The sequence below is a fragment of the Sorex fumeus genome, unplaced genomic scaffold (genome assembly GCF_029834395.1).
Source record: "Sorex fumeus unplaced genomic scaffold, SorFum_2.1 ptg000129l, whole genome shotgun sequence".
Taxonomy (NCBI): Eukaryota; Metazoa; Chordata; class Mammalia; order Eulipotyphla; family Soricidae; genus Sorex; species Sorex fumeus.
The window spans coordinates 17,176,528-17,185,363 of NW_026606186.1; the positions used below are offsets into that span (position 1 = coordinate 17,176,528).

Genomic DNA, 8,836 nt, shown 5'->3' on the forward strand with positions numbered 1-8,836 from the left:
CAACAGGTCTCTCTGGGGTGAAGGGAGTCAAGTCTATGCTGAAGGAGGAGAGGGACATAGAAACACATTTTAGTTTTTCCCCACCATAAGGCGTTGGGTGCCAGGATGGCTACCGTGTCAATTCAAGGAATCCCTCCTCTTGGAAATCAAGAGGAAATCTCTCAAAACTAGTGGGGCAAAGTTTTTTCCCAGGGGGATCTAGTTTTGGAGACCATCTATTAGTGACTTGTGCCCTTCCCCCAAAATAACAATGAAGTGTTCTGCATGCTAACAGCATAGCTTTAAATAAATGAATAAAACAAAATTCTGCATTTTTATAAAACTTGATGCACTAGCATTAGCACTATCCTCCCATTGTTCATCGATTTGCTCAAGCAGGCCCTGTAACATCTCCATTGTGAGACTTGTTGTTACTGTGTTTGGCATATCAAATACGTCAGTCACGGGTAGCTTGCCAGGCTTTGCCAGGCGGGCACGATACTCTCAGTAGCTTGCTGGGCTCTCCGAGAGGGGTGGAGGAATCATACTCGGGTTGGTCAGGTCGGCCACATGCAAGGCAAACTCCCTACCGCTGTGCTATCGCTCCAGATAAAAAAGTAATATTTCAAACTGTACAGTCACCAAAAGTACACAGTTATCAAAAATGCACACACTTCACTTAGCATCTCCCGCACCTTCAGCTTTCTGTGCCTGGTCTGTTTTGGCATCTCCATTTTCTGCAGGGTTATTTCCATCCTTGCCAGGGTCAGCCTTCCCCCTTTTTCCCTTTGGGTACCTTCTCTCCCTTCTTTGCAGGGGCCTTTTTAGGCTTGGGCTCTGGCTTTGGAGGAGCAGGTTTAGCTGATAACCTTGCAGATCTTCTCTGTGGTTCATCCTTCACCTTGGCTTTATCTCCTTTAGCATCCCCTTCAGCCTTTCTCTTGGGCATAGTGGCAACAGTGGCAGGACATGGGCACTGGAGACAGGATGCAGATGCAGAGGGGCACGCGGGCTTTGGTCGGTCCAGGGGTCCTTCTCGCCTCTTCTTCTTCACACTGCTCCAACAGTAGTTTTTTATGTCTAAAGATCTCATGTTCTGTGACTCACTTCACCAGAGCCATATAACAAACTACCCCAAGGTCCAGTGGCAACAGTCACTGATCATTCCCTTTTCAGTGAGCTACAGCTTGTCAGCTGATCTCAGCTGGGCATGGAGGGTGACTCTGTACTCCCTTCATCCTTTCAGGGACTGATGAGCTAATGAATCTGTCTTTCTAGGCAATGGCAGAACAAGAGCTAAAGAGGCAACATGCCAGGTCCTTTATGACCTCAGTTCAAAGCACTCATACTGTCTCATCTGCCCACAAACCAGTGAGCAAAACAATTAACTTAACTTAGTCCAAAATTCAAAGAAGGAAATAGGGATCAGATAAAAACTATGGAATGTAAGTGTTTGCCATATATGTAGCCAACCCTGAGTTGATTCCCAGTACCACAAATAGTCCCTAAGAAGTGCCAGGGGTCAATCCTGAGCTAGAATCAGGAATAGACTTTGAGTACCGTTGGCTGTGACCTGAGCCCCCCCCCCCAAGAAAAATCAGCTAAGTTGACTCTATCTCCTATGAGGTTATGACAGAGGCATGGTTGTAGGCAGAAGTAAAGAGTTGGGATCAACAATGCTATCTACCACACCCTACATCTCATTTGGTCTTCCTGGAAACTTCTTTTGACTGTCTGTCCCTTACAATATCAAAAGCAATGTGTTCAGAACTAACTCTAAGTTCTTTTATTTATTGTCAACTAACTCTTACCAGCACACTTTAATGTGAATTGTATAGTCTTTTCAACAAATGATGCTGAACTTTCTGTACAAAAGCAATGCTGTTGAATCCCTACTTTACATCTTTATTTTCTTAATTAACTTATGACCAAAGGAACTGCACAATAAGTAAGGCACTTGCCACCTTGCACATAGAACACAGTGCCAATCTTTCACTTTGCACCTCAGTCGGGTGTGCAAGTTCTACAACCAAATGCCCAACTCCAGTGAGCACCCCGGACCAGTGTGATGGTCCCCCATCCTCATAACAATAACAATGTGAAGAGAATAAGAAAAAAAGTGCACATCAATCCAGTAATCCGTGGCTGCATAGCTATTGATGTATGAAAATTACTGAACTGTGTGGTTTAGAGTATGAATTTTATGGTTCATGAATTACATTGCCATTTTAAAAAACAAATTTAAAAGCAATTCAATAAAAAGGGACAAAAAACTTGGAGACATTTTACCCAAGAGGGTAATTAATAAGCAGATGAATTAATAAGCAGAGGGTCATGTAGCATCACTAGCCATTAAAGAATGTGACAGAGAACAAAGGATCAGAGGGCCTGCGCTTGATCCCTGTGAAAGTAGCCCTCCTGTCCCCAAAAATACCACTGGGTCAGCTCTAATGCCCCCCCCAGTACTACCAGTTCAAGCAGTGCTTGGATCACCAGGCCCCAGCACCTAGATCAGGCCCGCACTGCCAGACTGAGTATCCCTGATATTGGTCTGGGTCCCACGATAGCTGGGAGCCACCCTCACCCAAACCAAAAGGGGAAAAAAAGTTTTAAATCACAATGAAGCAGCAGGAAAATGCATGTTAAAATAACTATAATAAAAAGTAATTGAGGGAAACTGGGGACATTGGTCATGCAAAATGTACACTGGTGAAGGAACAGGAGTTGGAACAATATATGACTGAAATCCAATCATGAAGAACTTTGTAATTGTGTATCTCACTGTATCTCGATTTTTTAATTTTTTTAAAAGTACTGGAGCAGAGACTCAAAAATCAGATCACTCATCCATGGCAGGTGGGATGCTAAAGTGTGCTCCAGGAAAGAGGTTTTTTAAAGTCAAAATGGGTATATAGGAGCTGGAGAGATAGTACAATGAGTAGGGCATTTGGCTTACAAATGGCCAATTGGAGTTCAATCCCCAGCATCCTATATGGTGCCCCTAAGCAGCGCCTCCGAGAACTGCTAGGAGTAATTCCTGAGTGCAGACCCAGGAATAACCCCTGAGCATTGCCGGGTGTGGCCCCAATACCAAAATAATAAAATAAAATGGATATATCCTACTATCCGGGCTGGAGCAATAGCACAGCGGATAGGGCGTTTGCCTTGCAAGCGGCAAACATGGCCAACCCAAGTTCAATTCCTCCGCCCCTTTCAAGAGCCTGGCAAGCTACCGAGAGTATCTTGCCCGCACGGCAAAGCCTGGCAAGCTACCCGCGACTTATTCGATATGCCAAACACAGTAACAATTGTCACAATGGAGACGTTACTGGGACCGCTCGAGCAAATCGATAAACAACGGGAGAACGGTGACAGTGATCCTACTATCCAGAAATTATACACTTAGGCATTTCTGGCACTGAAATGCAGCTATTTTCACCTGAAAAATAGGACACAGATAATTGCTGTTACATTTTTTAAAACAGCCCCAACATGCAGACAATGCCAATATCTTTCAATAGGAGGACAGTTCAACAAACTCAGGCACAGGGATCTAAAGGGAGGAACCAGTGACACGTGGACACCTCGGTGGGTCTCAAGAAAACTATGCTCAGCAGGAATAGCACTGCAAAAGAAAGTCAGACTGCTTGTTCCCAGGTATGTAACCTCCATAGAATGACGTATTTGTGGAGAACAGATAGTTACCCGGGGCTGAGGAGGGGCTCAGGATGGCTAGCAAGGGGTTACCCCAAGGGGAGTGAGAAGATGGTCCATTGTCGTGTTGGCAGTTCCATGTAACCCTATGGGGTCTCACTGCACACAGACACACAGACACACACATATCTTTGCATGTAACTGGAGTGGGGGGAGTTTGTAGACTGTACTGATCCACTTGCTGTTTTTACAGCACAAGTAATAAAGAATAGCCCTTTGTCTCTGGGGAGTCTGGATGAAGATGTCTGTTCCTCTCTGAACCTTTTTTTGAAATTTTCAATGAATTTATTCATGATAAAGTTTGTCATCCTAAGGTTTCCTTATACCTGAATGTATTCCAAATGGGCTCTTCTTTCGGAATTCTCCCATTTTGCAACCACAAATGTGAACACTAGACTCCCAAGATTCATCCCAGCCTCTTTCTCACCCCTTATTCTCAACATCAAAGAATAATAAGAAGATTTTTCTAATAACAAAAAGCGACATTTATTAAATGCTCCTATTTCCCAAGGTTCTGCTACATTTTCCACAGCTGGTTGGATTTCTCACATCAACTCTATTTTTATTCCCATTCTGAAAGGAAGTAAACTGAAGGTGAGAGAGTTCATGGTCTCGGTCTAGGGCAACAGGCCCAACTTCTCATCCAAGCAGTCTGACACCTGAGCCTGCACCTGCAAAAATTATTTTCAAATTTCTCTTTGTTTTGTTTTTGTTTTGTTTTGAGGCCACACCCAGCAGTGTTCAGGGCTTACTCCTGGCTCTGCCCTCAAGGATTGCTACTGGTGGGCACAGAGGACCATACACGGGTGCCAGGACTTGAACCCAGTTCAAATTTCTTTCTTTTTCTTTCTTTTGTTTTTGTTTTGGGGGGACATTGAGTGGTGCTCAAGGCTTACTCCTAGTTCTGTGCTCAGGAATCACTGCTGGTGGAGCTCAGTGGACCACATGGGATGCCAGGGATAGAAGCCTAGGTTGGCTGCATGCAAGGTGAGCACTCTACCTGCTGTGCTATCACTCTGGCCCAAGATTCAAATTATTTTTTTTTTTATTTTTATTAGTGAAACACCGTGAGGTACAGTTGTAGACTTACAAATCTTTGTGCTTGGGTTTCAGTTATACAATGATCGAATACTCATCCCTCCACCAGTGCCCATTCTCCACCACCACTGATCCCAGGATCCCTCCCACACCCCATCCCCTCCATCCCACCCTGCCTCTGTGGCAGGGCTTAGAGTAGACTATAGACCGAACATGATTGCCACTCAATGCCTCTTTTGCAAACCACAGCACCCGAAAGATTCAAATTTTTTACACCACTAACATCATTCAAGATTTCATGATTCGAGGCTGGAGCAATAGTACAGCAGGTAGGATGTTTGCCTTGCATGCAGCCGACCTGGGTTCTATTCCCAGCATCCCATATGGTCCCCTAAGCACTGCCAGGAGTAATTTCTGAGTGCATGAGCCAGGAGTAACCCCTGAGCATCGCCGGGTGTGACCCAAAAAGAAAAAAAAATCATGATTCTCTCCCTGGACCAGAAATGAGCACGGAAGCCTGCTAACCAGCCTCCTACCCTGGATACAAGTGAAGGGAACAACCGCACTGCATAGGGATGAATGGTAAGTGGCCCCCAATAGAAAGAAATTCCCCCCTTTTACCCCAATGATTCTTCTAAGTATTCTGGCCAACTTGAGTACACAAAAGTTTGGTACCTACCATGAGTGAAATGACCAAGCATCTATTTACAAGAAATCAACAGCTACTGTGTGCTTACAATGGCATATTTTATCCAATACATTTTAGAAATATTGCTCTCCTCCATTCTCCCACCTTCAATTAAAAACACTCCACATACATCTTTATCAGCATTTCACGTCATTGCTTTCTTCTACTGCAGGTTCCCAGTCTATTATCCGCATTTCTAAGTTATTTGAATAATCTGAAGCCAACTGTGACATCATTCCTGAAAAGCCGTTCATACCACATTAATTTTAAGAAGTGCTAGGTTTGTTCTGTGGGTCAGTGGCCAAGAACACTGGCCATGGATTAAAATCATAATGTGGTGTATCCTTCAAAGTTTCTAGGCACCTAGGTTGTAAAAGCTCTCAAAAAGAAAACAAAAAAATGATAATTATATGCAGTGACTAAAGATCAACTGACAACACGGTAAGTAATGATCCTTGTGACAGGTTCATTATACAAACTCATATGGTGCTGTGTGTCCACTTTAACTCAAGAAGGGAGGAACAGCCCCCAGAATCTTACAAACAAACCATCAGGGTCCAGAAACAATCATTTTACCAGCCTGGAGTGAGCCCTGGGCATGGCATTAGTTTTGTTTTGTTTTGTTTTGTTCCGTTTTGTTTGGGGCCACACCTGGCAATACTCAGGGCTGGTTTCCCGCTTTGTGCTCAGAAGTCAATTCTGGCAGTGCTCGGGAACCATACGGGATGCCCAAGATCAAACCAGGGTGTACCACGTGCAAAGCAAGCATTCTACCTGCTGTAGTATCTCTCCAGCCTGTTTCGTTGTTGTTTTAAGCGCAGTCTGAGCTGAGAACCATCACTGAACTCTCTGAAGTATGCAATTTGCAATCTCCAGGTCAAAGTTTTTTGTTCGGTACTTTGGTTTGATTTGGGGGCGACGCTTGGTGGTGCTCAGAGCTCATCCTGGTTCTGTGCTCAAGGATCACTCCCGATGGGCCTGGAGAACCATATAGGATACGGGGGACTCAACCTGGGTCAGTCTACTGCAAAGCAAGCGCCTTAGCCCCTCCAGCTCCTAAGTTATAGTAACGCCCAGTCTTCATCACACAAAGTTTTCTGAACAGCTTTGTAACAACTACTCACCAATTTTTTAAAATGACTTGCAAAACTGACTTTGCTTTCTTGTATATAGTGACTCTATACGCAGAAAGAGCGCTGGTGGAGATTTTCTTGCTGTTTTGGGGACTCTGCCCTGTGGGCTCGTCTCTGACTGTATGACGAGTGACCCCCTTTGGGGGTCTGGACCACCATAAGTGGTGTCAGGGTCCAACCCTGTTTGGCTGCAAGCCTTACCTCCTGAACCCTCTCTCCAGTCCACAATGGAGAATAACCTCATTTAGTTCCCCCAAATAATACTTGATGGTCCTAAATAAGGTGAGAGATTTGAGGACCACTTCAATAGACAATGTAACTTTAGTGGTAGGCATAGAATTAACAACCATTTCTTGAACACTTCTGGGCGCCAAGTCAAATCTACCTGCCCTCACTCATAATAATAATAATAATAATAATAATAATAATTATGTGTGTTAAATATAGACATATGTATCGCATAATTAATATAAACCCCGTATTGCAGAACAAGAAACAGATGAGAAGATGGGAAGTCCATCTGCTCGAGCTACCCGGTCGCGGGAGACAGAGGCAGAAAGTGGATCCAGATCTTTGTCCCCGGTGTTACAGCGCCCCCTACCTGCCTAACCCCAAGATGCTGTCACAAAAGGTCCACGAGATGGGGCCCCGAAGGGGGTCACAGCACCGCCTGGAGGGAGGGTCGAGGCTAGCAGCCCTGGACAGGGGTCCCCCGACCTCAGACCTGCTCCCTGCTTTGTGGTCCCATCAAAACTCTGGGCTCCCAGCATCCCCTGGGTTGCAATTCCGTGACGTCACAGACGGCCTCCTCTGCACTGCCAGCTGCAGGTGAGTGAAGCCCAGAGGCGCTGAGAGCAGGCAGGTCTGGAATTGGGTTTCTAGGCTTAAAAGTACAACGTCTCCATCTCTTGGCTGCAGGAAGTGGACCCCACGCCGCACTGCCTTGATCCCTCCCTGTGTCTCTCCCTCTCTGGCTCCCCCATGCCCCACCTGAGCTGAATAGTTGAATGTCTCCCTCCCCCCCACAGGCCGCTTCCCGCTCCAAAAGTCTTCCTTGCAACGCCTGCTGGTTTTGCATGTTTGGGTGGAAATGCAGTGGGGTCACTAGGGACAAGTTCGTGGCCTACCAGGGATAGACCAAGGGCCCTCTTCTTTGACTCCTGCTTCCATCTAGTGGAAAGCGTTTGGTATTGCAGAATTACCCTCTTCCACTTCGCCCTGCCCCCGCCAACGTCATTCCATTTTTATAGTGTCTGCATTTATTTTTTATGGAGCCTTCACATAAGGTCCGTGAGGCTAACAAAGCCCTTTTCATAATTATTCAATCCTCATAACCGTCTTCTAAAGTAGATGTTAACATTATCGTTCCCGTTGTACAGATAAGAAAACTGAGGCTCAAGGAAGATCAATTTCTATAAATTTAATAGATAATAAACAGAAGGTCTTTAAGCATTATATTCACCACCACCCCCAAGAAAATGCTTGAAACTACTGAAATCCTTCCTAAGATCCTTCGATTTCTCATAAGGGTTCAAAACACAAATCGCAATGCTACCAACTCACAGAGGAGAAATGACTCAATTCTCCTCCTCTCCTTGTGAAATTTCTGGGTGGAATAAAGATGTGGACAGCATCAGCACCAGATCCAGTAAATCTTCATTTAAAACCTCTGCTGCAGTTGTGGGGGCTGGGGAGAATGCTGGGACAAAGGTGGAGGGAAATGGACATTTTGGTGGAGGGTGTGGTGTTGAAACATTGTATGCATGAAACTCTACCACTAACAGTATTATAAATCATGGTGCAAAAAAATTCATTTTTAATTAAAATCTTTGCTGTGTTGACAAGACAGAGGCTATCTCCAGAATACCTGAGCTTCGCTTTTAAAGAAGAGGCCCCCATTCAAAAAAATGTGTTTCAAAAGGTGAAACACAATTTCCAGTTCAGGGAGAAAGAATCCAACTCTCTGGCAGAGTATCTGAATGAAGAAAATGGCTGTTCTACTAGAGTTTGGGGAGGTTGTATTCACCGACAAGAGTACGAGCCATTAGCTATAAAGCTGCACCTACTGCCTTCTGTGAGTTTCTTTCAGAATGGTTAAGGGTTGCTTTCTAGCAGACAAGTTCCAATTCTAGGTTAAATGCATTCCGAAGAGGTCCTGGTGACTGCCTGTTACCATGGTTACAGAGCCATTAGGCTTTATCCAGGCGTGTGAAAATCTCTCTATTCTCAGCCTCCCTCAGCCGTCCTCAGATATCTTTGAAGACATGACTCTCTTCTATCACAC

The 8,836-nt window shown here is 44.9% G+C and overlaps 1 pseudogene; it reads right to left on the reverse strand.

The window, feature by feature from the left end:
- Window positions 1–597: 597 nt before the first annotated feature.
- On the reverse strand, window positions 598–966 carry LOC130045670 (non-histone chromosomal protein HMG-17-like; annotated as a pseudogene).
- Between the last annotated feature and the right edge of the window lie 7,870 nt (window positions 967–8,836).